Source organism: Pristis pectinata, chromosome 23, assembly GCF_009764475.1.
Source record: "Pristis pectinata isolate sPriPec2 chromosome 23, sPriPec2.1.pri, whole genome shotgun sequence".
In the NCBI taxonomy this organism is placed as follows: Eukaryota; Metazoa; Chordata; class Chondrichthyes; order Rhinopristiformes; family Pristidae; genus Pristis; species Pristis pectinata.
The window spans coordinates 21,331,406-21,357,315 of NC_067427.1; the positions used below are offsets into that span (position 1 = coordinate 21,331,406).

A 25,910-nucleotide genomic window follows, 5' to 3' on the forward strand; every position below is an offset into this window, starting at 1 on the left:
CTTTGGAGAGGGTGCAGAAGAGGTTTACCAGGATGCTGCCTGGATTAGTGGGCAGATGCTATCAGGAGAGGTTGGACAAACTAGGGTTGTTTTATCTGGCGTGCTGGAGGCTGAGGGAAGACCTGATAAGTTTATAAGATTATGAGAGGCATAGATACGGTAGACCACCGGTATCTTTTTACCAGGGTCAAAATATACTTGAAGGCCATACATTTCAGGTGAGAGAGGGAAATTCAAAGGAGATGTGCGGTGCGGGCTTTTCACACAGAGAGTGGTGGGTGCCTGGAGTGCACTGCCAGAGGTGGTGGTGGAGGCAGATATGACAGAGGCATTTAAGAGGCTCTTATACAGAAGGGATATGGTCTACGTGTTGGCAGAAGGGATGAGGTGCCATTAGCCCAATTAGTTCAGCATAACGTTGTGCGCTGATGGGCCTGTTCCCGTGCTGTACTGTTCTTTGTCCTCAGAATCAGAATCAGCTTTATTATCACTGACATATGTCCTGAAATTTGTTGTTTTGTGGCAGCAATGCAGAACAAGACATAGAGATATAAAAATTACTATTAGTCACAAAAATAAATAAATAGTACAAAAGAGGAATAATGAGGTTGTGTTCCTGGGTTCACGGATCATTCAGAAATCTGATGGCAGAGAACTATTCTATGTACTATCTACTATGTTGTTTATACTTCTTCACTTCTGATTTCTCCTCATTTCAAAATATCAAAAGTGTAGAAGTATGAATTAGCAGGATAACACGGTGAAGTAAATTAGATGCCATTGTTTTAACCAACTCTGAACTCTTACCAAGGTTGATGGTGTACTGGCTGTAAGGATTTGACTGAACAAGTAATTGTGATCTAGAATGCCCCTTTGCTCAAAGGATGGCAGAAGCAGATTCAAGAGTAACTTTGCAAAGGGAACTGCGTAAACAGTAAAACTCCGATAATCTATCCCCACAGGACTTTAGTAGTGCTAGGTGAGTAGGTTTTTCTGGACTGTTGGATATTGGACCTTTTAATACCCCATAATAGTTCATTTTTCTTTAGATGTTACACAACAGTGGACCCGATGAGGTTAAAGGGAGCGTTGGAAACAAGTCCCAGTGAGTTTGAAGGGAGAGTGTGAAAAGCAGTCCCCATGTGTTTAAGGAGAGTGTGGGGAACAAGACCCTGGTGAGTTTAAAGGGAGCGTGGGAAATAGGACCTCAGCGTGTCTGAAGGAAGCACAGGAAACAGGAGGCAGGTGAATTTAACGGGAGTGTGGGAACCAGGTTCCTGGTGAGTTTAAAGTGAGCATTTGAAACAGATCCAGGTGAGCTGGATTTCTGAACAATTAGATTTTCGGAGTTTCAATGTATAAGTGAAGGGGAAAATATTTAAAAAGGCAATATTGACTCTAAACTCCATCCTCTCAGACTACTAAATGCTGTGGACTTCTCCAATGGTAAATACGGTACGGTACCAGAGGAGGCAGGCACGGTAGTGTAGTGGTTAGCATGACGCTGTTACAGCACCAGTGAGCCGGGTTCAATTCCCACCGCTGTCTGTAAGGAGTTTGTACGTTCTCCCCATGACTGTGTGGGTCTCCTCCAGGTGCTCCGGTTTCCTCCCACATTCCAACGACGTACGGGTTAGAAAGTTGTGGGCATGCTATGTTGGTGCCGGAAGCACGGCAACACTTGCGGGCTGCCCCTAGAACACTCTACGCAAAAGACATATTTCAATGTGGGTTTCAATGTACGTGTGACAAATAAAGAAATCTTATCCTATCTTAAGGGATATCAGGGAATGTCACACTGGAACTTGAGCTCAGTGCAAAAGACACATTCACATTCTACCAGTTAATATTGATGTAAAGCCACAACAAACAAACAGTTAAAAATATAAACATCCAGTCTGGCGTGTGAGTTAGTCCAAACTGATACCAAAGGAAAGTAGAATGAGATTCCCTTCACTCAGAAGTCACCCAGAAGCTGTAGATATACTCAACAGCTGATTATCCATGGCAGAGAATTCCAAAGACGCACAACACTCTGCAAAATAAAATTTCTCCTAGTTCTGGACTCTACAACCTGGTGTAATGGTCTATCGTTATCTGCTCTGTCAATCCCTTTCAATTTCGTAATCAACACGGAGACACAAGAGACTGCAGATGCTGGGATCTGGAGCAAAAAACAAACTGCTGGAGGAACTCAGCAGGTCAAGCAACATCTGTGAAGGTGAAAAGAATTGTCGACATTTTGGGTGGAGACCCTGCACTAGGACTGGACAATTCCTGCAGCTCCACATATGGTGCTTGAGCCAGTGATTTCCTCCAGCAGTTTATTTTACATTCAGTATGGACTTGGCTCCAGTTTTGGACAGTTGCAAATGCAAGGCTGCATCAACCCGGGCAATGTCGTCAGCACTGCAAAGTGAAGCAGAGTTGCTCTAAATTGTGTTGAAGTGTGCATGAGGAGGCACAATATGCTGTGGAGTTCACACACACCTGGGACATCTCATAGCTGCAATTACTCACCTACAAAACACAAAGACTTTAATTTCAAAGTACATTTTTTATTTTTTTACAATTAAGTATTACGAGCATGAAGGCAGAAAATGAAGCAAAACACTTGCAGAATTTGGTTTGTGTAAGATTACTGGTGTCGTTGTTGACTGCTCTTTCTCTATTCACTTCTATGGTTTTGCCAAGATCAGAGTAAGAGTTCGAATGCAAAACAATGAAGATTTCTGATCATGAGCCAAATAGTTAATTACCACCATGCTCTTGTGCATTTGTGGATACCTGCAATTTAATATGTAATGATGTTCTGGTCTCCTCTCTTCTGAATCAAATTCCTTATTCAATGCCTGAGATGCACAACTTGGTGTAATATCATCACACCCAGGTGTAATGTCATCACACCCAGGTATAATGTCATCACAGCAGGTGTAATATCATCACACCCAAGTATAATATCATCACACCTAGGTGTAATGTCATCACAGCCAGGTGTAATGTCATCACACCCAGGTGTAATATCATCACACCCAAGTATAATATCATCACACCCAGGTGTAATGTCATCACATCCAGCAGATTCCCAGATTTAATCCCTGCATGATGGTAAATCTGCAGATCTGGCCATGCCAGCAATGATGTTTCTATTACTGATTTTGTTCACCTTTCAGACTTGATGAGGAACCAAGATGCCATCTGTCTTACACGGTAGTGATAAAAGAACCCTGGGTGCTGTTTCAAAGAACTGGAGGCAGATCTATCTGGCACCCAGAGCAATATTTATCCTTCATCCAATGTCACTAAGACAGGCTGTCTTGTCACAAGAACACAAGAAAATAGGAGCATTGGCCACTTCAAATCTGCCCACCATTCAATATGATTATGGTTGATCTGCCCCAGGCCTCAACATTTCTTCTCAATTCCCCGATCTTTCAAAAAATGTACCTACCTCCTCCTAATGTCTACACAACCCTCCTGGGTAGAGAATCCCAGAGATTCATCACCCACTGTGAGAAGAAATTCCTAAGCGCCTCACTTTTAAATGACCTCCCCCTTATGTTGTAACGACTATATTTCAAGGTACAGGCAACCCCTACGTTATGGCTGTTTGGGTAACACAAACTCGCCCATATAGAATTCACAAATTATGACCCAAACATTTAGGAAACTGAATAAATTTGCTCTCACAGAATTTATGTGGGGAAAGAAGTAAATAAATAAACACAATTGTTTTTTTCAACTTGCATTTCTTGACACGTGTGCAGATAATGCGGCTTTGTGTTACGGAAAATTGTGATACGGGACCATCTTTGAGGAACACAACCCCCCCCTCCTCCCCCACGCACCCTGTAATGCAGGGAGTTGCATGGAGTTAGTTGGCTGGAGAGGGCGCTGAGTGTCCTGAGATTATAAAGGATGTGATAACAATGGAACTTGATCCAGAAATTCTCTGGAGTTGGGCAAAGGAAATAAGGCAGGTGACCTGTGATGAGCCAATGCTTGCCTGTGCGAGGACACATTGGTGCAAAGTTCTGCTGCACACAAGTCCCAAGCTGTCGCGGATAATAGAATGGGACCTGCATGATTAAACGCATACATGAGCATTTTATTCTCCATTTGTTCTGGCGTTGTAAACTGGGGGAAATCAGGTAGAAAGCTGGTCCGGTTTGTAGATCATGGACAGTGGGGGGAGTGGGGACAGCCCAGGAGGGAGGAGGTGTGGAGGGAAGGGAAGGATCAGGACATTAATCTGGATAGAATCCAAACACTGAGGCTTGGCTTGGAACATTGTGAGGGTGGTCAGGACGGGGGTGGGTCAGGTTTGTGTCGTGGGCTGCTGGTTGTCACTGTGTATATCTGGGCGCCTCTGCATGTTAAAACTTCATACCCTTGGAAGACCCTGATGCAAAATTGCCAGACTACAAGATCAAAGCACTGAGTCTAAGATCACATTTAGCAATCAGTTTTCCAAAGAAAATCTATCATTCAGCACACATAAGCATTGCATTACCTGATGGAATCTAGAGGCCCCCTTCTCTTCCTGCAACCCTGAGATGAAGGAGAAAAACCTGCTCAGGATTATCCTCCTGTAACCCTCCACAGAGTGACCGTCTGTGCAAATGTGTGGACAGATTTGAGACTGGACACGATGGCCCAACAGCTAAATGGCATGTGTAGGTTGGAGCAGACATACGCATGAAAAATGGGTGTGATCAGCATTCATACAATCAGAATGCCTCATGAATAAATGTTATCAGGAAGGAGAGGGAAGATGAGAACAAATGTAACTTAATGAGCGAACACCATTACACCATCCACCCCGAAGGTGGAAGATTCTGATTATTGCAAAGCCAGCTAGATAATTAATTGGAATGGGTGTATTTTGCAAAGGAAATGAATTGCCAGATTTTATATTTCATTCAACATGTGTAAAGAATGGAATTTCTCATTCAGGTAAATCTGATGTGGCAAGATATTGTCAGGGCGTATGTCTATGATCTTGGGAGTAGACTCAAGGCCAAGGAATGTTAAAGTTACTTTCATGTTAAGTCAAAAGAAGCAAAAAATATTTCTCCCTGCATTTCGAGATAAAATAACTCCTCTGCAAGTTAGAACTGAAAATGGCTCATCAGCAATCACATTAGGTATTTAAATCTCTGCATTTTTCCCTCAGTGTTGGGCTGGGTTTGGGGTAAATTTACAACCTACGAAAAGAGTTGAGGACTTCAGTGTGACTTTCAGGTAAGGCAGCTCAGATCAGGCACAATGAGGCAAAGACAGAGTTTGAATCAATCTCTACAGCTCTCTCATGCCTCCTGGTGGCTGATTATTGCATGGAATTGGCAAAGACTTTAAGTCACTTTGCCCTTCCAGTCAAATAACCTTGCACAGAAAAGGTATTGCAAACTGAGTCTCTTTCAAGTTTGACAGAAGCTATAAGATTTCTAAAGATTATAGATTACTCAAAGGTTTAAGGAATAGAACAGATTATTAGTACATAAAAATTGAGCATTGGCATAACTTTTATGCTACAATTATGTAAAATATATAGGTGACCCATTACAGGCAGAATATCGTGCTTGGGGCTCACAGTTATGGGCATCCTCTTGGTCATCTTCTTCAGCTGCTCAAAGTGTGAAGCTGGGTCAAGCCAAGTCTCATGTGGATCCATCTCAAAAAGTTTATTCATGTTCTCTCTCTCTCTCGCCACTCCCTTCTCCTGGATACTGCTCCAGGGGTGAGGAAGATCCCAAAATCAACCACTGATTTAAATGCAACCATCCACTTACCCACCCAATTACAAGAAGTTGGGTGGAAGTCTTCATCTCGTGACCCACTTGTTCAGCTATCAGACTAATTTCTTGTGAATGCTGGTTATTTTCATATAAATGTTGCTTATATGCTGCTTATATGGTGCTATGTGCCTGTGATGCTGCTGCAAGTAAGTTTTTCATTGCAGCTGTGCACACATGTGCTTGTTCATATGACAATAAACTCGACTTTTGACTTCAATTGCTGAAGGGCAGTAAGTTACAGAGAAGGGTTTGAATGGTACCAAACCAAACTAGTTCTGACGAAGGGTCTTCGACCTGAAATGTCAACTCTGTTTCTCTTTCCACAATGCGGCCTGACCTGCTGAGTACTTTCAACATTTACTTTTTTCATATATATTTGATTTCCAGCATGTGCAGTCGGTTTGATTTCCCTTTATTGTTTTTGCTCTGCTACACTGGGTCAATGCCCATGTTCAATCAACAACTCATATAAAGAATTTGCACTCGACCTTCCATACTGATGTGGCCAAGGTAGCTGGTCAGCACAAAACCACTGAGAAATCTTAGATAGCTGGCTAATTCCTCTTCTTAGTTTAGCCAGCTGTCAAGGTTCTTAAAATTCCATGACTATGGTTGAAAAAATGATTATGAATAAACTATTTGAAAAATCACTTGAAAAATATTCAGAGAAATAAACTGAAACACATAAAACTAAATAGATTAACTTGAACAAGTACAAAACAAAACTCTTAAAACATTAACAGCTATCTTTAAACATCAGAGCTGTTCTCCCTCATCAAACTCAAGGGTAAAGAAATTTGGCGTGTCCCCTTCGACACTCACCACTTTTTACAGATGCACCATGGAAAGCATCCTGTGCTTCTTGGCATGGTATGGCAACTGCTCTGCCCGAGACCGCAAAAAACCATAGAGAGTTGTGGACACATCACAGAAACCAGCCTCCACTCCATGGACTCTACACTTCTTGCTGCCGTAGTAAAATAGTCAAAATAATCAAAGACACCACCCACCCTGGACATTCTTTCTTCTCTTCCCTCCCATCGGGCAGAAGATACAAAAGCCTGAAACTACATACCACCAGGCTGAAGGGCAGCTTCTATCCCACTGTTATAAGACTACTGAATAGTATGATAAGATAAACTCTTGACACACAATCAACCTTGTTATGGCCTTGTACCTTATCGTCTGCCTGCACTACACTTTCCCTGTAGCTGTAAAACTTTATTCTGCATTCTGTTATTGCTTAACCTTGTACTACCTCGATGCACTGATGTGATGAAGTGATCTGTAAGGATGGCATGCAAAACAAAGTTTTTCACTGTACCTCGGTTCATATGACAATAATAAACCAATTTATTGGTATGGGAGGAAAATTATCAATGCCACCCTAACAAGGTGCAGGTTACTTGAATGATTTTCCAGCTGCTTTGGGGTGGCATTGTTAGAGAGCAGCTGCCGTGGTGTTGAGGGTGTCTATTTTCCTGTGAGCTTGCACAGAAATCCTGAATATGCTGGAAATATGGAGACAACTGTCAGTAACTCCCCATAAAATCTAACCCAATGCAACTTAAATAGATTATGGATGCATAGAAAACTTCAACTTTTAATCCCTTATCTAACTGAATGTTATTTTAGAAATAACAGTTGAAGGATACCTATAAGCCACAAAGTAGTAGACACCAGCTGAAATCATAGCATGTTAAAGGGCTTCAGTTAGAAATCACAAAATAAAGCACTGACAACCTGTGAGTTCTAAGCCTCGCTCTGATACACCACAGAATGATTCCCTATCTCTCACCTAACACTTGCATCGTCTGTCCATTGTCGCATTGAATGGTTCCCTTATACAATGAGATGGACTCCGACCTAACAATCTACCTTATTGTGACCTTGCACCTTATTGCACTGCACTTTCTTTGTAGCTGTGACACCTTACTCTGTAATGTTATTGTTTTTACCTGTACTACATCAATGCACTCTGTACTAACTCAATGTAACTGCACTGTGTAATGAATAGACCTGTACGATCAGTATGCAAGACAAGTGTTTCACTGTACCTCAGTACAAGTGACAATACTAAACCAATACCAATATCAACCTTACCTAAAAGTAGTCTGGCATTTTAATAGAGCAGCGTATTGATCATAGTGAACTGCAACAGGTGGTACTATGAAGAAATGCTGATGAAACGTGAGTCAGTGGATTCCTCAGTTCCACATCTGCGCTTCCCAATACATTTGTCAAGAACATGTTGGAGGTCAAGTGGTGGCCCTCCTGAGCTCCACTCCACTGAGTCCAGGGCAGAACTCAGTTGTGTCGTGTTGAGGGTCTGGGTGTATTTTGCATGCACACTAAATGACTTTTCTCAGTCAGTAACCTTAAACATTAACTCTATTTCTTCCTCCACAGATCCTGCCCGACCTGCTGAGTATCTGCATCATTTTATGTTTTTATTTTGGTTTTCCAGCATCTGCAACTTCAGATGTATTTTGATTCTACCCCACCCCCAGCTTTACACTTGCTAAGTCTCTCAGATCTCGCATGGCCCGAATCATTCGAATGGAGTCATTCGAATGATCTAGATTTAAAAAGTGCAGCTAAGCAGTGCATTTTTATTCATTTTAATTCATTTTAATGGATTTAACTAATTCTTGTCAGTTTGTTGTTCTTCTTATCATTTTAATTTTTTTAAAATTATTTAAATCTACAGTTGTTTTTTTAAATATCTCTGATCATTTAAGACATATCTAAACTACTGAAAGAGTGTTTGATCAGCCACGGGGGCAATCCAAGGGTAGGACCTCAACATCTACGCCCTGAGGCTTATTAACTTAGTTATTTACTTCCCTGTTATAACACAGGAGGAGCCTGTTCAGCCCTTTGAGTCCATGCCAGCTCCCTCTGTCCCAGTTCCCTGTAACCTATTCCCTCTCACATGGTCGCCAACTCCCCTTTGATTCTTTAGCTACTCAAAGGCACTAGGAGCTATTTACAGTGGCCAATTCCTATCAGCACATCTTTGGTACGGGGGAGGAAAGTGGAGCACCTGGGGGAAAGCTACGTAGTCACAGGGAGAACATGCAAACTCCACATAGCACCAGAAGTCACGGGGATCAAATCTGGATGGTCTGAGCTATGTGACAGCAGCACTAACTGCTGTGCCAATGTGTCACCATCACATGAACCAGTTATAGACCACTCTTGATTCACTGGATGGCAGCGGCAGCAAAGCCAACAGCTCGATTTGCCGCGAAAATTATTGTGATGGTAAGCGTTAGCCAGATCAAGGATGACCTGGTCCATTAACATAAGAACATAAGAAATAGGAGCAGGAGTAGGCCATCTGGCCCGTTGAGCCTGCTCCGCCGTTCAATAACATCATGGCTGATCTGGCCGTGGACTCAGATCCACCTACCTGCCTTTTCCCCATTACCCTTAATTCCCCTACTATGCAAAAATCTATCTAACTGTGTCTTAAATATATTTAATGAGGTAGCCCCCACTGCTTCCCTGGGCAGAGAATTCCACAGATTCACTCCTCTCTGGGAAAAGCAGTTTCTTCTTATCTCCGTCCTAAATCTATTCCCCTGAATCTTGAGGCTATGTCCCCTAGTTCTAGTCTCACTTACCACTGGAAACAACCTGCCTGCCTCAATCTTATCTATCCCTTTCATAATTTTATATGTTTCTATGAAATCCCCTCTCATTCTTGTAAATTTCAGCAAGTATAGTCCCAGGCGACTCAATCTCTCCGTATAGGCGAACCCCCTCATTTCTGGAATCAACCTGGTGAACCTCCTCTGCACCGTCTCCAAAGCCAGTATATCCTTCCTCAAGTAAGGAGACCAGAACTGCACGCAGTACTCCAGGTGCAGCCTCATCATTACCCCGTGCAGTTGCAGCATAACGTCCCTGCTCTTAAATTCAATCCCTCTCGCAATGAAGGCCAACATTCCATTTGCTTTTTTGATAACCTGTTGCACCTGCAAACCAACCTTTTGCGATTCATGCACAAGCACTCCCAAGTCCCTCTACACAACAGCATGCTGCAGTCTTTCACCATTTAAATAATAGAACCATAGAACAGTACAGCACAATACAGGCCCTTCGGCCCACAATGTTGTGCCGACCTTTAAACCTCGCCTAAGTCTATCTAACCCCTTCCTCCCACATATCCCCTATTTTAAATTCCTCCATATGCTTATCTAACAATCTCTCCTAATAAACTGATCTATTTTTCCTTCCAAAATGGATGACCTCGCATTTACCAACATGGTACTCCATCTGCCAGACCCTTGCCCACTCACTTAACCTATCTGCAGACTCTCCACATCCTCTGCACAATTTGCTTTTCCACTCAATTTATTGCCATCAGCAAACACAACACTCGGTCCCCTCTTCCAAATCGTTAATGTATATCGTGAACAGTTGAGGGGCCAGCACCGACCCCTGCGGCACCCCACTCACCACTGATTGCCAACCAGAGAAGCACCCATTTATCCCAACTCTCTGCCTTCTAGTGGTTAACTAATTCTCTATCCATGCTAACACATTACCCCCAACTCCATGTATCCTTATCTTATGGATAAATCTTTTATGCAGCACCTTATCCAACACCTTCTGGAAATCCAAGTATACAACATCCACTCATTCCCCTCTATCCACTGCACTCATTATATCCTCAAAGAATTCCAGTAAGTTTGTCAAACAGGACCTGCCTTTCCTGAATCCATGCTGTGTTTGCCTGATGGAACCACTTCTATCCAGATTTCTCACTGTTTCTTCCTTAATGATAGCTTCAAGCATTTTCCTGACTACAGTCTGGCCTATAGTTACCTGTCTTTTGCCTCCATCCTTTTTTAAACAGTGGCGTGACATTCGCTGTCTTCCAATCTGCCGGGACCTGCCCAAATTCCAGAGAATTTTGGCAAATTATCACAAACGCTTCTGCAATAATTTCCGCCATTTCTTTCAGTACCCTGGGATGCATCCCATCAAGACCAGGGGACTTGCCTATCTTTAGGCCCACTAGTTTGCTCATCACAACCTCTTTAGTGACAGTGACTGTACCGAGGTCCTCACCTCCCATCGCATCCATAACATCTCTCTTTGGCACGTTGGACATATCCTCCACCATGAAGACTGACACAAAATAGTCGTTCACAGCCTCGGCCATTTCCACATTACCCAATATTAATTCCCCCTTCTCATCTTCCAAGGGACCTACGTTCACTTTCGCCACCCTTTTCTGCTTGATGTAATTATAAAAACTTTTACTATCCGTTTTTGTATTTTGTGCTAATTTACTTTCATAATCTATCTCCCATTTCCTTATTGCTTGCTCAGTGGTTTTTTGTTGCTTTTTAAAGTTTTCCCAATCTTCCGGTTTCCCATTACTCTTGGCGACTTTGTATGCATGAGATCGACATCCATTGTGTAGTTTCGACCAAAGTATGACTCCATTCACACAGTACAACTTTGTAACTATGTCTCCAAGTAAGTTCTACCATCAATGTTACTGTTTACATCACGTTCTTATGTATTCATGAGTCAGCCCACAATGTAATTCTAAACATGTGTCACTTTATAAAACTCATTATTTGTTATCATTTAGATAACACATTGTTAAAATCCATATTCCTATTTAAGTCATTCCTGGTTACAATTATTCTTGAGCAACACATTTGTAAGTATCAGGTATACGTTCTGTCACATACTCACAAGAACTTATTGTTGTATATCAGCACAGGATATTATTATTCAACATGAACACACACCTAAATGTTTGCTGTCATAAACTTAACTGTTTCCTGTTTTTGGTTATCTTACAACAACAATCCAAAATATGCATTATCCCATTTTGAGATATATCGATATCTGGTATGTTTTACGCCCAAACAAACCCTAAGTCCCTGCAATGATACGTTAACACATTCCTAAATGGGAGGAGTCTATTGACTAGATTGAAAATAATGATGTCTCTTCCCCACTTCAGTATTACTTTGGTAATATTTCAGCCCATTCCATTTGCAGTTACATCACTGCATTTTGTAGTTGTCATAGAGTCATACAGCATGGAAACAGGCCCTTCAGCCCAACTAGTCCATGCCGATCAACATTCCCATCTAAATGAGTCTCATTTGCCCACGTTTTGCCCATATGCCTCTGAACCTTTCCTATCCATGTACCTGTCGAAGTACCTTTTGAATGTTGTTAATGTACCCACCTCAACCACTTCCTCTGGCAGATCATTCCATGTACTGACCACCCTCTGGGTGAAAAAAGTTGCCCCTCAGGTTCATGTTAAATCTCTTCCCTCTCACCTTAAACCTATGCCCTTGAGTTCTTGACCCTCCGACCCTGGGAAAAAGACTGTGCACATTCACCCTATCTATATCCCTCATGATTTTATACACCTCTATAAGATTACCCCTCATTCTCCTCTGCTGCAATGAAGAAAGTCCCAACCTGCTCAACCTCTCTCCATAACTCAGTCCCTTGAGTCCTGGCAACATCCTCGTAAGTCTCCCCTGCACTCTTTTCAGCTTAATGACATCTTTCCTGGAGCAAGGTGAACAAAACTAAACACAATATTCCAAATGCAGCTTCACCAATGTATTGTACAACTGCAACATGACATCCCAACTTCTATACTCAATGCCTTGACTGATGAAGGCCAGCGTGCCAAAAGCCTTCATCACCACCCTGCCTACTTACGACACCACTTTCAGGGAACCATGTACTCGCACTCTTGCGACCCTCTGTTCTACAACACTACTCAGGGCCACATCGTTCACTGTGAAAGTCTGACCCTCATTTGTCTTCCCAAAATGCAATACCTACCTCACATTTATCCAAATTAAACTCTATTTGCCATTCCTCAGCCCACTTACCTATCTGATCAAGATCCCTCTGTAAACCCTGATCATTATATTCACTGTCAACGACATCACCTATTTATCCTTTAAAGTTCAAATGTCACAACAGTAACATTTATGTTGTGCTGTGGGGAAGAAATGTAATTATTCATTTGTGCTATTGTCATTTCATTCAGTTACTTTGCAAGCAATATATCTTTAGGTAGCAACAGATGCCCCATTAATTGTGAAATTATGACTACGTATCAACAGAAATGGGCAAAACCATAACTAACTCAAATTTTCATGGGAAAATAACGCAAAGTTTCTGACGATATTTGTATATTAAGTGGCAAATGTCTGGATGCTTTGGAGGTGGGGCAGAGAGAGAGAAAACAAATTCACTGGTTCAATCTGAGGTGATCCTCCCGTGTTGCATGATTTCGTTTCGATTTTGAAACTATCCTGTCCTTGTTTTCCCTGGCATCAGAAGAGCTGAAAGCCCTGGACGCCAGAGCTGTCAGAAATCTGAAGGAAATTCAGGAAATCCGCAACAAAACAACCAGCATTTGAAAGAAAAGGCTTCATGTTTCCAATGTAAATCTGCATCATTTTCTGATGAAGGCTTCAAAACTTAAATCTGCCTTTCTCTTTCCAACATTTACTGGTATTCCGTGGATTTCCTGCACTTTTCACCTTGTTCCTGTCCTCAGTTGTTTCACTGAGGTGGTCTTGATTCACCACCTGTGCAAAATCTGCAATGCAAGAACACTGCTCTTGAAATTTGGCTTCAATGCAGTGGCATTTATATGTTATTTGCATTGCATGTTTAGCACATAAAACAACAGATTAATTTCTACTCCCTCAGACATATAAAAGTGGCACAAGCAGAACTGGAGGAATCAACTGCCAACGCTGTGGGGTAGTTGGTTTCTTACTTTGACTGGAATGGAAAGCAAAGCGATTCACCAAATTGCAACAAATGCTATTGTGTTCCCCCCTCTGTCTTTCTGTTCTCATCTTTTTTCCCCTGTGTCTCATTGTGTCTCTTTGTAAATTCACCACTCAGCCCCTGATAGGTACCGAGGATTGATGTAACTCTTAGTCCAATGTTTTGCAACGGTCAGCCAAGGAAGTTTATTCCCGAGCAATCTCCTCTCTTGCTTTGCCAGTGGCTTTGAAAACTTGTTACCAATTTAGATCTAATTGTAAAAATTGTCAGAAACTTGCTTTAAGCCTGATGCTAAAAGTTAAAACCTTTTGTGATTTAAATTACAAGTGGCAAGCTAAAAGCTGACCTAAATTGCAACCAAGTGTAGGTATGCAGTCTCATCACAGCCCTATCAGTTACACCACATCCAGCAACTAATCATTTTCTTTTACTCTTCCGAGTCTGATCTTTAAAGTCACTCTGAAAAATGCTTTTCCAGCAAAACCTCAGCGTTTTGGGTTTCCATTTAATCTGTTTCATCCAAGAGTTTAATCGGGAACTCTTTTTGAGACAAGATCCATCATCAAGATAAATGACTAAAATGATCGTGACAACAATGTCTTTTTCAACTTTGTCTCAAGGGATGGGAGAGAGGAATTCCAGATTTAGCTGCAAAAATAATCATTGATGCTGATGGGGAATTCTTGAAAGAAAGTGAAATACTATTTTCAAAATGTACAACCAGGTCTTTCCCAAAACATTTCAGGTATATTTGAAATGCACACCACATGCCGAACTTGATTAAAAACATTCAAAATCTGGCTAACAGCAAAAATAGACTAAATTCTGAAAACTAATTCAGTGAAATAGGAACAGAAAACAGTTCTGAAAACCAGTTGTAAAAGCCAGAGGCACTTTCAATGGCCTTTGTTGGTAAGAAAGGGTGACAGACAGGAAGGAGGAAATCAAATGGAACTGTTTAGTTGGATGTAATAATGTTTTTGCAGAGCACCAATGAGGTAAGACTAAATGATAACATGGTTTCTCCAACTGGGAGGCTTGCTTTGTAATAAACAGGACATAGTGTCTCGCTGTCAATGTAGTTAAGTCTGTAACTATATGTACAGCAAGATCCCAAATAGCAGTATGACAAACAAGTTCACTTCTTAGCAGTATTAACTGAAGAATGCACCTTGTCCAAGGACAAGGTGTCTTGTTTAAGGACCCAGCACAACTTGCCTACTGCCACGACAGGTCTACAGCAGATGAGTCTCACTGGCTCGCCACTCAGCTTTGGAGCACCTAGACAATCGCAAAACATACGTCAGGTTTATCGATTACAGCTCGGCGTTCAACGCCATCATCCCCTCAGTACTAACAATGCAATCATGCAGAAGGCACGCCAGCAGTTCGACTTCGTTAGGAGTTTGAGGAGATTTGGTATGTCACCAAAGACTCTTACAAATGTTTATAGATTACGCTGGAGAGCATTCTCACTGGTTGCATCACAGCCTTGTATAGAGGCTCCAATGCACAGGATCGCAAGAGGCTGCAGAGGGTTGTAGACTCAGCCAGCTCCACCATGGGCACAACCCTCCCCATCATTGAGGACGTTTTCAAGGAGCAGTGCCTCAAGAAGGCAGCGTCCGTCACCAAGAACCCTCACCATCCGGGACATGCCCTCTTCTCGTTACTACCACCAGGGAGGAGGTACAGGAGCCTGAAGACCCACACTCGATGATTCAGAAGCAGCTTCTTTCCCTCTGCCATTAGATTTCTGAACAGTCCATGAACCCATGAACACCATGAACTCTTTTTGTTTGCAATATTTCTTTATTTTTGTAATTTATGGTAATTTTATGTCTTTGTACCGTACTGCTGTTGCAAAACAACAAATTTCGTGTCATCTAAGTCAGTGATAATAAATCTGATTCTGATTTTGACATTCACATAATTCCCATTCTTTTCTTCAAAAGCAGTCATGGAATCTTTTACAGCCTGTGTTTAAGTACACAAGGGCTTCATTCAACTTCTCTTCTGTAAAGAGTATTGCAGACAAATCAGCACTCTCTAAATGCTTATAAGTTGGTTTGGGCCTTGTGCCTTTCACATCCTTATTTGGAGGCAATAACACAATGACTGAACCAGAGAGACAATGCACTTAATTACCACATAGTGCATTAGGGTTAGGGTTAGTTTCCTATTCTGTCCCCGAGTTTATTCAAATGTTCCAGTAGATCGTGGATGTTTCAAACTTAATCTTCGTGCTATTGTTTTGTATCCCATTACTAAGCTTACCCAAGAACAGCTAACAACAATCTTGTAATTTACTGCCTTTTTTGGTACAGGTAGATTTTACCTCCCCTTGTGCGGCCTGATGAAAATTGACCAATATTTGGAACACCTTGCATTTTGGTCTTATGTGTAATGCACAATCATATCACAGGCACTATAAACAGCAAAATAAGCTTTGGCAACACTTTTTTTTATAAGGACTTGTTTTTGTGAAAGTTCTGGTGGATAACTGGAACAGTGAGTGATTGGAGCACAGAGTTTGAGTTCTTTCCCAAGATATGTTAGCAGACTGAGTTTGAAGCTTACCTTTAATCAATGTACATTTGTACAAGGATACATGGGATAACTACAGTGTCTTATTCCTTCTGAGAGGTGCAAGTGAAATACTGGCCAACTGATGTGCACTATTCAGACTTACTTACAGTTTAAATGATGAAGAAGCTGCCATACAAAAGGATGTTGTCACCAAACAAAAATGACAACAAATGTTTTCTGTCAATGTTTTAGAATGATTTTCTCACAGAGCATAGTAACTAACATAATTCTGGAAAACAAGCAAGATTTGTCCCCTGCTACACCTTAGGATGGGGTATTTTATTCAGATGACCAAACTGTCAGATCATCTACAGCATTCAGAACTCTTGGCCAAACTGAAGATAATAGATGTTACAGTTCTGAACCAGTCCAAGTAAGCTTTAAAGTTGGCCAACACTCATGATCCAAGGTCACAGTGCCTCGGGATATTTTGCATTTGATTCCAATTCTTAATATGTCATCTGTTGTCCAGGCTCCAAACACCTGCTAAAAAATTGAAAGCAAACAAATTCGAGGGTAACTGCCTCCTAACCTGACTGAGTCAGGTCTTCTGTTGAGTGGTGAGCTGCCCGAATTTGCTGGTCACTCAGGCTTGAAGGCCTCTCTTCCTTGGAGCAGGCTCTTGTGAGCATACTTCCACTGCGAATCCACCTCCCAGATGACTGGCATAGCTGGGTGTAGTATACAGGGCCGTTCTGAGGCCAATGTCATTCCCCAGAATGGTCTTAATGGGCAGTGATGCCTGTGCCCGTCCTTAAAACTTGTCAAAGTTGCCATTGAGATTAAGTATTTGTGAATCCCTTTGATGTCCAGAACCAAAGATATTTTAAAGCTACTTGAATATAAAAGTAAAAAAAAATTTAAAATGCTCAAATGCAATTAAAAATAATTACATCAAATGAAAAGGAACTTATCTGGTTCTCATGCTTCTGTGTACAGATATTTCTTCCCATGTAATCCATTGAATTTAAACCAGGTTAATCTGCCACAGACTCAGTGAGCAGATTTCTAAGTATTGGGAAATCCATGGAAGTTGCATTCCCTCATTGCAGTCCATGAAGAGTCCAACAGCACAGCACATGTCCTAGGACCAGCACTCAGCTGAACGGAAGGAGGTTGTCTGCAAATGTCAACCCAACAAGAGTTGGCAGTTGAGAAGATCTGGCCCATTAATTGGAAGATTTGGCCCATTAAATCACTCGTCAATCAGTTTGGCCTGGTTCTTTCAGGCAACTAGTTTGGCTGGGAACCATCTTCAAACCCATCAAGCTTGGTTAGCTTTCATATTAACCTTCATTATTGTCAAACATGTCAGAAATAATTACATTGTCTTAATAAATTTCATTGTAAATGATAATTCTTTTAAAAAAAGAACTGTGGAGTTGTGTTCATAAAAAGACTTGTATTCCTTAAGCGCATTTTATTGTAATGACATCATTGTTTCGTTGGTTAAAGCAGGCGGCTCTTCAAAAACAATTTGAACATTAAAGCATTTACAATGTTCTTATGTTCTTACTCTGCGCTGCAGTGGAAACATTACAATCATGAGGGAGCTGTAAAACTTCATTTATGTGAACCCATCAGAGATGAAAACTAAATGAATAAAACAGATTGTAAGCATGTTTCTACAAAACAGAAAAGTGTTTGAGAACACTCCAATTCATTTTCATTTTCAAATGATCCTAAACTTTTCAGAACACATCCCATCAAAATTGATCAAACAACTTTTTTATTGCATTCCTAAGTCTTTGGGAAAATAACAAATGATTAAGCCTCAGGATTTTCTCCAGATGAGCATAAATTTGTGAGCATAGGATAAGTATTCAGGGTCTCTCAATTCTCCAACGAATTGTTTTCTAGAGGGAAAACTGATGGAGAGTCAGAGAGATGTACAGCACAGAAACAGGCCCTTCAGTCTGTGCAATCTAGGCTGACCATTTACACTGATGCTTTCTTATTTTCCTCATTTCCCGTCAACTCTCCCCTACCACCCAACTGCACATTTAGGGCAACTTAAGCTGGCAACTAACTTACCAATCTGTGAGTATGTGGGACCGTGGGAGGAAACTGGAGCACCCAGAGGAAACTCACTTTGGGAAATGGGTCAATTGTTTGACCCATATGAACTTATCTCTCCTGGTCCAGAGAGCCAGATGAGTAAACCCTGTACACTCCAGAGACATCCAAATACAGTTCTGTTTTACATAAATGACTATGAAAAATTCAAATACGAAGTGATAAAAGAAAATATAATTCAAACACTCTCAATATTGACAAATAATACGTTAGAAGAAAACAACTGAAACTCTGAGCTGTGTTTTACTTTATTCAACAGGCTTGATGACCCCATTTCAATGAATGGAGCTACCATTCATTTACCAGCCCTACCTTCCTTGACATGAAGTGCATTCACTTTGTGTGGGTTTCCCCCCATGTACTCATGGACTGGTAGGTTATTTGCCCAGTTTAAATTTCCCCAAATGTGAAGCTGTGTGTTAGAATCTGGAGAGAGTTGATGGAAATGTGGGGAGAACAAGAAGTTTCAGTGTAAATGGGTGCTTGATGGTTGGCACAGATGCTGTAGGCTGAAGGGCCTGTTTCTATGCTATATAAGATAAGATATCTTCATTAGTCGCATGTACATCGAAACATACTGTGAAGTGCATCTTTTTGTGTAGTGTTCTGCAGGGTGCCCACAAGTGTCGCCATGCTTCTGGCGCCAACAAAGCATGCCCACAACTTCCTAACCCGTACGTCTTTGGAATGTGGGAGGAAGCCGGAGCACCCAGAGGAAACCCACGCAGACACGGGGAGAACGCACAAACTCCTTACAGACAGTGGCCAGAATTGAACCCGGGTCCCTGGTGCTGTAAAGTGTTATGCTAACTGCTACACTACCGTGCCTGCCCTGTGGCCTCCAACATGCATGTCTCTATGGCCTCCAACCCCCATTAGCAAGTCATTGACCCAACCATAGAGCTCAGTGGGTGTGACTTCTGATACCGCAGCATCTGACCTCTAACCCATCTCACACTTCGGGTTTAGCCAAAGCTGGATGGAGCCTAAGACATGCTGAGGGCCAGGCAGCTGACACCAGCAGTCCTTGACCCCCTACAAAGCCCCCAGCCATCCATCAATTTGATTCTGCCTATTAATGTGCGAAGTAAAGATATGGATAAATAAGACTTGTGAATATCTCATTGATATTGTTGTCTATAAATAATTTGTCAGTTTTAATAACACTATTTTGGATAAGTACATGGATAGGAAAGATTTAACAGGATATGGGCCAAACATGGCTTAAGTGGCCACTTTTGTCAGCACGGGCAGGTTGTGTCAAAGGACCTGTTTCCGTGCTGTATTATTCTATGACTCTGTAACATTTGCAATATATATAAAAAAATGCACCAAATTGCATTAGTTGTCATTTTTTAAATTATGCACAGTAGCGTAGCGGTTAGCGCGACGCTATTACAGCGCCAGTGATCGGGGTTCGATTCCTGTCGCTGTCTGTAAGGAGTTTGTGCGTTCTCCCGTGTCCGCGTGGGTTTCCTCCAGGTGCTCCAGTTTCCTCCCACATTCTAAAGACGTACGGGTAGGTTAATTTGGGGGTTTAAAATGGGCGGTGCGGACTCGTTGGGCTGGAAGGGCCTGTTACCACGCTGTAAATAAAATTTTTTTAAACATTTAATTTTCATGGCTTTTGGAACAAATAAAATCCAATAAAATCGATTTTCAAAACAAAATATGGTACTCCATTCCTGAACTAAAGAAACAAGAATTAATGCTGCAAGCTGGAGAGTATGACGTGTTGGGCCAATGTCCTCTTGGCTTGCCTGGGAGAAGGGATGGGTGTCAGAGAGATAATTATAACGTACTTTGCATTGTTCTGAAGTTCAGAATACATTATTCTGTGGTCAGATTGCACTTCATCCGTGGCTTGTGGACAAGTTCGGCAAAGTCCTAGTTTGTTCTTTTAAGGACAGATGGCACACATTTACACCTTGCAATTTTTCAGAATTTCATCGAGCTAAGGCTCACATTTTGCAGGTATCAACTTCTCTGAAAAGGCTTTGAGAGAGGTAAAAACAGTTGAAAAATGCCAACATGTGCATATCACCAACTAAAAATCTCAGTAGAAGTTACTGATTTTCTAGTCTCCTCTTCATTTTCTTGTGACTCTTATAAATAACAGGAGTTGGCTCATTTGGTTTAGATTCAAAAAATTCACCGGCAAATTCTTCAGGTTTTCATTCACAAGTATTTACAATTTCTGGATTTAGATATACAGTATACCTTCATCTTGGGCAAATACCAAACAAATTATTATTCTAAAATCTGTTAGCCGACACTGATAAATATCTGAACAAAGGAAACATGAACAAACAATTAATAAGTTCAATGGAAACCATGCCATCAGCGTTATGTTCATAGTTCTCAAGCGTTTCAGTTGATAGAAAGCCAAACAACAATTGCTGAAGTCAAAAATCCAAATCTGCTTCATGGACACGGAATTATGTGCAAAGAATTTGATGTACAGCTCACTCATGTACTTTCAACAACCTCGAGAAATTCTCCAGAAACTGGCCCCTGGTTCAACAATGCTGGAACTTACCCAGTCAGCTGAGACAAGCAAGCTCAAATTACAGGCAACCATGGTACATGAACCCATGACTTTCTCAATGGAAGTCAAGTGATTGACTGCTTCAACTCCTGGGCTACCTCTTTATCTTTTCTACTTTTCAGTTTCAACCTGCCTAAATATACTGCAACAAATTTCGTGCCCATAAAGGAATAACATCAAAGACTCCATTATAACTGAAATCACCCGATTATTCTTACAGCTACCCAGAACAGTGCTGATGGACACAACATACAAGAATGTCTAATGTGGGCTCATTTTTGCTTCAACAAGAGATTCTCAATGCTGGAGTTAGTGGTGGGGGTAAGCGAGTGCAAAGTACCAAGTGTGTTTCTATTTCACCATTTTAAGCACACCTTTATTTACTGTCAGGTTGAATCATATCAAGTTAATGCCAATTTTTAAAAAATCTTATGCATGCATCATCAGTAAAATGCTAACTTTTGTTGAAGTTAACATCAAATTTGCAAAGGAATTAAAGTAAAGCACAAACTATTATTTTCCAGGAAAAAGAAATTTAGCATGCTCCAGTTTGAATAGTCCTTAATTCTGGAAATGCAGAACAACACAGGCAGGATTCAAAAGTGACAACTTCTTCTAAATGTGACAATAGCCATATGATGGTAATGAGAGTGCTTAGTTATTTAAGAAGAGGATTTCAGGTTTTTGCAACATTACTGGATAATTTTCTGCTGGTACCATCCTGACACCCAGGAGAATGTCCACCCACCTGCAACAATTAAACCCATTTTCATAGAAATGGCTCCTGGGCTGAAAGAAAGAAGGATACAATAATGTAAACAATTTCACCATGGTTACTCGTAGATAAGTAAGATGTATGTTTGAAGTTTACAAACTGTGAATAATCAATGCTAGATAAGACAAGATAAGATATCTTTATTAGTCACATGTACATTGAAACACACAGTGAAATGCATCTTTTGCGTAGTGTGTTCTGGGGCAGCCCACAAGTGTCGCCACGCTTCTGGAGCCAACATGGCATGCCCACAACTTCCTAACCCGTACGTCTTTGGAATGTGGGAGGAAACCAGATCAAACAGAGGAAACCTATGCAGTCATGGGGAGAATCCTTTATTCAGACGAGCTGGCTCTGCAGAGAGGATTCTGAGCTTTAGAACACCAGCGACTACACAGGTGAAAGTTATGTTGTTGAATCAAAGAATGGTTACAGCACAGAAGGAGTCCTGGCTTGTCGAGTCTGTATTGATTCCACATGTAAGCAATCCAATGGTCCTACTCCCTTGCTCCCTCCCCAACAACCTGAAAATTCTTTTTCAGATAAATATGCAGCTCTTCCTAGAATCCTACAAGTCAATTTGCCTCCACTTGACAATGCACTTCAGACCCCAGCCAGTCATTGTCGTAAAGCACAGAAAAGTCATTGTGTAAAACACTTTTCTTCATATAAAATGGTTGTTCTGGTTCTCTTGCCAATCAGCTTTGTCCCATGTCCCCAATTTCTTGATCTCTCCATCAATGGCAATTGCCTCCCTTCATTCTGCCTGTGCACTTCATGATTTTAAGTACGTTTGTCAGCTCGTTTAAAATTTGTTTGTGCAGATTGTACTTTGAAGCTTCCATTACCTTCATTGAAACAAAGAACTTGAAGAGATATCATGAAAACAGTTTTATTTTCATTACTTTTATCTTCAGTGCTTTTATTTTGTAAGTACAGTTTTTTTTGGAAATGCACTGAATTCGAATAATGGCACAGAATGCTGAACCAGACACAATAAAATTGACTATCCTCAGAACTGATCAAATAACAGATAACTTTTTGAAAGGAAGGAAGGAAAATCCATTCCTATCCACTTAAGTTAAAGTGCCTATATCAGTGTTTCAATAGATAAAAAAGCGGAGTCCTGATCCTTTCTCTGAAAATTAATACCAAATAATTAACCTATATTTCACTATAAGCAAAAACGTAATGCTTCTGTCCTTCACAATATGAATGATTCCTTTTCTTGTTAATTCTGTTGACCGGCCTTTGTCATCACATTATGGTGAGAATTAAACGAATGACTTGTCTTGCCTCAATTATTGGAAGATTTGTCTCCAGCAAATTCTTGTAACCGCACTATACAACATGGATTAAACTGCCTGGTCATTTATATGCACCACAGGACAACCATGTGTGAAGGATTATAGATTTGCTCAAGAGCAATCAGATAAGTATTCTGATGAGCCATAAAACACTCACCCAACAAAAATAAGTGCCATTCATGTAATTGTCTGAGAAGAAATTCCCCAAGCTATCTTTGCTGAGAAATTCATGCCAGGCAGCAGTACCAGACATGTTGTATGATATCATCAGCATGTTCAATTCTCTTAATGTTTAGTCATATTGACTTCAGTAGGGTTGTACTTGAGAGTCTGATTGCAATGCACTGATCCTACTACATCTCATAATGCACTGATGTACTGTATATTACAATGCATTGCTGCATCTTCTTCTCCTTGGGTACTCTCTTGTGGATGACTTGCTCTACTCCAGTTTTGTGGGTTCTGAAGTGGCTAATGAGGCCTTTGTGGGAACTGTACACTCTTCCACAGACGGGGCAGGAACTGCCTGACAGATGGATAGTTTGTCAGGTGGGGTACTCCTTCTACTGCTTACACAGGGCTTCTGTGTGCTCCTGATGCATTGGCTCAAAGTTCCAACCCAAATCCTCCATCTCCACTTTGAGCATTCATGGCCAGGAATTCCTCAGAGTCAATAGGGATGTTGCATTTATTCAAGGATTTCTTTATTGATTTTTCAATTTATAAATTTCAAACATATATCTTTGTGTCCTCCTAACAACCTTCTTCAAAATGTTCTTTCCAGAAGGTGTTGACTGTCTCTCTGTCCCTGATGAAATCACCCCCAATCTTGGCACTCAAGTTGGTGGGGCTTTGGTTGCCTGAGCCCTATCTGCCTTTCACAGTGTCATCACCTTCAGCAAGTTGGTAAGCTTCCTGTGTTCTGTCCATCCATCATCTATTCCTTAAGTCACAGGTTTTCTGCTAGAACTCTGCCTTCGGGAACATGTAAAGCTGTTTTTTTGTTCCCTTGAGGGGAGATGGAGTTTCCAATCCAGAAACACCTCATGTTTGCAGTCAATTAGCTTCTGGAACTCCTGGTCTTTCTTATCAAACCAGTCCTGTTTCTTCTCGGTAGAGGAGAAGTCAAAGGTCTCTTTTTAGCTGCCAACAATGTTGAGTTTCACCTTGTAGCTCCGATAGCCTGGGAGTTGATGGATTGTCGATGTGGCACAGTCTGAGAAGATCAACCTTTGTGGCCCCTTGGAACATCAACATTGATCTATTGGCAACAATTCTGTTGACCTGATGTTGTGGGGCCAGATTAGAGTGGATTAGTTGGGGTTCAGACCAGCGGACAACAGTACCCATCATGGGTGATGTGGACTTCCTTGTAATCCTTGGAATAATCTAACAGGTACCAGTATGCAGTAAGAATCCTGAAATGTTGGCCAGAGAGCGCAAGGAACAATCGCTGGGATCAAATGTGTGTGTGCATGGGGGAAGGGTGACCTGGGTTCTAGGTAACCAAGGTATTGTCTCTGCAGACCACAGGTTAAGTCGCGAATGATGCTGTGGACTGATTGGAACGGGGTGCTGCAGTTAAACGGGCTCAGGCACGCTTCTGAGATAAGTGCCACTTGTTGTAACTTAGCAATAAAGTGTGTTGTGTGCAGCATTGTGTGTGCAAGGCTTATTTCTATCAGATCTGTGAGCAATCTTGCTTAACTTTGACACAACACAGTATTTGGACTGGAGGTGCTGCCATGACATTTTGCACTTGTCCTTCTGATATAACAGGGTACTCGTTATAATAAGGACGTGCTCCAAATATTTTGCCAAGAGAAGGACCCAGTTTGATTTACCCTTCCCTACTTCTTTTGTGCAATCACATCTTGCCAGAGGATTGTGTCACTTCCCACGCTGGCCATGGGATGTTTGTCTCCATTTGGGATGCAGGCCAGTCATCTTTCAAGGTTGGAGGAGAAGTCTTCCTTGGCTTTATCTGAGGCTTCCAGGACTGGATCTTTTCAGGTTGGAGGTGTCTTCATCTGAGGCTTCCAGGGCTGGGACTTAAGCACTGATGATGCAGCATCAGCTCCATATTATAGAGCGAGCCTATGGGTCGTAAGGCATTCAGTTAATTCTGTAGACGGAGTCAGTCGGACACCAGGTGCTAGGCATGGGCTGCTTGATGGTGAACCGCACCCCGTGAACTCGGTGTTTCTCTTCCAGTTTGCCCCTCCAGAGGAAGATGTCCCCTCTGCCTTGTTCTTTAAACTGGCCCTCTCCTTCCCTTCATGTCTCACTTGGTATAGCAATGTTGATATCAAAGGTCTGAGTTCCTGAGCTGTGACAGCAGATCGGCGTTCAGGCCTGTCACTAGTGGGAATGTCCATAAGGTTCCTGACATTCCAGTTCCCGAACTTCACGCGATGGAGTGGAAGTTGCCTCCATGTATTTTCTTAACATGAGATAAACAATGCACATCAGCAAACACATGCGCTAAGTCTAGATCCACTGGCAAGGGGATTGACACAACTGGAGACTGCACTCTGTTGCATGGTTATTAATGCCCACACACAGGTGGGCCTAGGCGTAGGTGCCATCTGCCATGTGTGCGCTCGTCTGCTTACGTGTGCACACATACGTGAGGGATCAGGTATAGAAACCCTTGCCCACTGCCTGCTTTACCTGCCCTCATGCTTACACTCTGATCCCCTGCTCCTGAGCCTGGCCACACACCCAGCCTCCTTCCTGGTTCCTGGTCCTGGGCTCCAGCCACATGTCTAACAGTGCTCCAGCTCCCTGACTGTGGAGGTACACCTCCATGTTCCTGGTCCCTGGCATTTACCATTCATCACATTCCATTGATCCTACTCTATTTTTAATGCCTTGATGCCACCAAATGCTGCAATGCACTGATGCTTCTGTACATTATAATTCACTGTCGTGTCTATAAATTATAAGTCTTGATTGGACCATATATTATAATGCACTCATACAATGGACTGATGCTACTGTATATT

General features: G+C 41.7%; 1 protein-coding gene across 6 annotated transcripts in view; it reads right to left on the minus strand.

The window, feature by feature from the left end:
* The window catches only part of LOC127581979 (astrotactin-2-like), a 1,282,697-nt gene that overhangs the window by 414,615 nt on the left and 842,172 nt on the right, over positions 1-25,910 (minus strand). The gene's annotated exons all lie outside the window — the stretch shown is intronic.